The 4,621-nt window shown below is 42.7% G+C and overlaps 1 non-coding gene across 1 annotated transcript; it reads left to right on the top strand.

Annotated features, from left to right (window-relative positions):
- Nucleotides 1-4,155: 4,155 nt before the first annotated feature.
- LOC112424800 (small nucleolar RNA SNORA25) lies at nt 4,156-4,283 on the top strand. The gene has a single exon (XR_003015738.1). It is a non-coding gene; the product is annotated as a small nucleolar RNA SNORA25 (small nucleolar RNA).
- Nucleotides 4,284-4,621: the final 338 nt, after the last annotated feature.

Raw genomic sequence — 4,621 nt, 5'->3', positions numbered from 1 at the left:
TGATCCTGTGGAATTTAAAATCTGACAAACCATGGACGTCAGTCGTAAGGTTAGGAATTTAATTACAAAGTAGCTGGCACCTAGAAGGCACTCAAAAAATACTTGTTGAAGGAGTACATGGAATGCAGAGGAGTATCTCCTTTCTAGTAAAAGCGCGATATAACTTTGTGTTGCAGCCAATAAATGCTGTACTAGAAAATTTATAAGAATATCCAGATTCAAATTTTATTGTCAGCCACAAGTGATATCAACTTCCATAGATTGTGTAAAAAAGAGACAGAGTTTCATTAAAGGTATTCATATACTCTCTGATAGGTTTTATGAGACATTTAGCCCCAAAGTGAGAAGATTTAGCTGCCTTTGAGACAGTAGTCAATAGCAGCCGTTGTTATTGGCTTTTCTTACTCTTTAGTGTAAAGAAAGAGGAAAGGTGAGAAATTAAGAATTTCTATCAGGCAGTGGCTCATGCCTGTGATCCCAGCATTTTGGGAGGCTGAGGTAGGAGGATTGCTTGAGCCCAGGAGTTTGAGATCAGCCTGGGCAACATAGCGAGTACATTAGTCCATTCTCACACTGTTACAAAGAAATACCCAAGACTGGGTAATTTATAAAGGAAAGAGGTTTAATTGACTCACAGTTCTACATTGCTAGGGACACCTCAGGAAACTTACAATCATGGCGGGCGGCAAAGGAGAAGTAGGCACTTCTTCACAAGGCAGATGGATGGAGTGAGTGCAAGCAGGGGAAATGCCAGATGCTTATACAACCATCAGATCTCATGAGCCTCACTCACTATCAGGAGAACAGCACAGGGGAAACTGCCCCCATGAGTCGATCACCTCCACGTGATTCCGCCCTTGACATATAGGGATTATGGGGATTACAATTAGAGGTGAGATTTGGGTGGGGACACAGAGCCAAACCATATCAGCAAGATTCCATCTCTACAAAAAATAAAAAGATTAGCCAGGTATGGTGGTCCCAGCCTGTAGTCCCAGCTGAGAGGGAGGCTGAGATGCGAGGATCACTTGAGTCCAGGTGGTCGAGGCTGCAGTGAGCAGAGATGGCACCACTGCACTCTAGCCTGAGTGACAGAGCGAGACCCTGTCTCAAAAAAAAAAAAAAAAAAAAAAAAAAAAAAAAGATTTTCTACCAAATGTGAATACTCTCCCCTCTAAAAGCTCTGAGATTTCCTAGAAAAGTTGTCAATAATTAGAGTCCAATCAATCACAGGCTGCAGAACAGAAGAAGAATCAACACTAAGATTTCCAGGTGAAGAAAGTGATGCTCATTACAGTGCTTTCCAAGAAAATAAATAGTTTTACTGCCCTGTACCTGCAAGGGAGATACTAATTTGTCTCCAATTCATCACCTAATGCACTATAATCATTCAGTCAATATCAGTCAAGATATTGTATTGGCCAATATGTAACAATTTCAGGGTCAGTTTGCCAAGTCAGTGTTGCTGAACTTAGACTTACTCACACTATATCAGACAGTTTCTATGAAAATCAGGCTTAATCAATACATGGTAAATCAATTTACAGCTATATAAATCTATAAAATGTATCAAAGTAAATATCAGGTATACAGCTATTATTCCAGAGCTGGGAAAAAGAAGTTATCATGTATATAAATTCACAGAGTGATAATTCTAGTAACAGGACTTTAATACACAAACATGGGGCTTTCCCATAACTGTTAGCTGAAGTTGTTTCATGGAAGTAGCAGTGTCTACACTCAGACATTCTCGTCAGACATACAGCTAGCCACACCAGAGAAAATGAAGAGATACGAGAGTGGGGCGGTAGGATATACCATAAAAGTACTTCATAGAAGAGTCTGAGCTTACTCTGGCTTGGGAGGCTGCCCGAAGAAAATTATTTTAAAAACGAAAGGAAAGAAAAAGTACTTTATAGAAAAAATATAATAAAACAAAACTTACAACTCTAAAGAATCAGGCTAGGCACAGTGACTCATGCCTGTAATCCCAGCAGTTTTGGAGGCAGAGGCAGGCGGATCACTGGAGGTCAAGAGTTCAAGACCAGCTTGGCCAACATGACAAAATCCTGTCTCTACTAAAAATACAAAAATTAGCTGGGCATGGTGGCACATGCCTGTAATACCAGCTACTCAGGAGGCTGAGGCAGGAGAATGGCTTGAACATGGGAGGCAAAGGATGTAGTGAGCTGAGATCACACCACTGCACTCCAGCCTGGTCAACAAGAGTGAAACTCTGTCTCAAAAAAAAAAAAAAAAAAAAGAATCAGACATTTGAATTCATAAAATAGCATCAGATACTAATTCTTTAAATAAAAATAGAGAAAAATAATAGGTTTGGAAGAGATCTTAAAGGAATATCTCTTCCCTCTATTCTCCAACTTTCTGGTAGGAAAAGAACCTATGCTATCTTCACAGATTTAAAAAGCAAAAAATGAGATGCAAATTTATAGAGACAGATAATAGAAGTTAAAATATTATGATATAAAATTTATCATTGTAACCATTTTGAAGTGTACAGTTGGGTGGCGTTAAGTCATATTCACATGGTGCAACCATCGCTATCATCTATCTCCAGAATTTTTCTCATCTTCTCAGACTTCTGGCCTTCCTGCGTTGGTTTCTGAAAGTGCTGCGATTACAGGCATGAGCCATTGCACCCAGCCAAAAAAATGTTAAGAGAAAAAACAAGGAACTATTGATTCATCTGCATTCCAATTGCCACTGCCCAGGTGGAACAATTCTGACCTGTAACCCACCTAACTCACCACTTCTGCCTGGAAAGCTCACAGGTTTTCCAATTCCTCCAGAACCAAATAAAAAATCCTTAGATTGTCTCAAGGTTAACATGGGGTAAGCCACTAGTGCTCTTCCAACTGCTCCCTGGAAGGAGTGATAGATAAGGAAGGAGTGATAGATAAGGAAGACCACATGGCAAAATCTGAGAGACGTTTCCAGTAAATGCAATGTGTTGCGACACTAACAGTAAACACATTCATAGGCCAGGGATGGTAGCTCATTCCTCTAGTCCGAGTACTTGAGAAGGCTGAGGCAGGAGGATTGCTTGAACCCAGGAGTTTGAGGCTGCAGTGAGCCATGATGACACCATTACACTCCAGCCTGGGTAACAGAGTGAAACTCTTGTCGAAAGAAGGAAGGAAGGAAGGAAGGAAGGAAGGAAGGAAGGAAGGAAGGAAGGAAGGAAGGAAGGAAGGAAGGGAGGGAGGGAGGGAGGGAGGGAGGGAGGGAGGGAGGGAGGGAGGGAGGGAGGGAGGGAGGGAGGGAGGGAGGAAAGGAAGGAAGGAAGGAAAGGAAAGAAAGGAAAGAGAAGAAAGAGAGAAAGAGAGAAAGAAAGAGAAGAAAGGAAGGAAGGAAGGAAGGAAGGAAGGAAGGAAGGAAGGAAGGAAGGAAGGAAGGAAGGAAGGAAGGAAGGATGGAAGGAAGGGAGAAAGGAAGAGAAAGGAAAAGAAAGGAAAAGGAAACCCACATTCCTAATGATACTCGGCCCTTGAACCGTGGACAGCCACAAGGAGCTTACTTATCCTCATTCTGACCAAGCATCTAGGCAGAAGTCCTACTAGTATAGAGAGGCTGGCTTGATCTAAACTGATCTAAACCAACGTTTTACCTTACTACCCCCAATGCCCACCTGCCTCTTTCTGTAACCATTCAGTGACAACCACCAGGACTTGATGTATTCACTGCCTAGCCCAGGGGCATCTTGGGAGGTGAGCATCCTGTCAGGCAGTGCCCCCAGAACAGTACATGCTGGAAGAAAAGCCTCCCTACGCACCCCGTGTGACAGACAGAAAGGGAACTGCCGGCTCACTGGGAGAGCTGGTTACACAAGCAGGAGGCAGTCAGCCTTCTGTGACTCCACTGCCCTCTGCAGAAGCTTGCATTTGTCTAGGCAGGTTCTTGGACTGGTTTTGCAGTCAGGAAATCCCAGAATGAAAACAGGAAAAAAGTTTTGCTTCTTTCAGAAAGCCCACTAAGGGCCAGGTGTGGTGGCTCATGCCTGTAATCCCAGCACTTTGAGAGGCCAGGGTGGGAGGACTGTTTGAGGCCAGGAGTACAAGACCAGCCTGGGCAACATAGCAAGACCCCCATCTCTAAAAAAATTTTTTTATTTTTATTTTTTAAATGATAAAAGATAGTTAATTTCAAAGAGGGCTTGTGAGGCTGTGAAACCAAGAGCTCTTAACACTGTGACCAAAGATGGAAGTTCTCTATAGGATGCCATAGCATTCGATGGTGCTATGTTTTCTTGAGGAGATATAAGAAAAAAGAAAAAGAAAAAAAATGATAAAAGAGAACTCACTAGGCACCAGAAATTGCTCTGGGGAGAGTGCAGATCAGCCTCCACCCAGTTGTCTCTCAGCCTGAGCGGGGACATCTCACACCTCCTCTACAGTGGGAGAGAACAGTCCACATATCTGCCCAGTGACAATCCCAGGCCTTGAAAGAGCTCACTGCTTCACGGAGGAGTGAAAACAGACTTCATATATCCTAGGAAAGACGCTGCAACTTAAGGGAAAGGGAGTGTTGTCCTGAGATCTTAGAGAGAAAACACTGCTGTGAAATGTTTTGATATCAGAGCAGAGAAAAATTTTAGAAAATA

Source organism: Macaca nemestrina, chromosome 2 (genome assembly GCF_043159975.1).
Source record: "Macaca nemestrina isolate mMacNem1 chromosome 2, mMacNem.hap1, whole genome shotgun sequence".
Classification (NCBI taxonomy): domain Eukaryota; kingdom Metazoa; phylum Chordata; class Mammalia; order Primates; family Cercopithecidae; genus Macaca; species Macaca nemestrina.
Note: the sequence above shows the minus strand (reverse complement) of the source record. Positions and strands in the feature narration are given on the sequence as shown.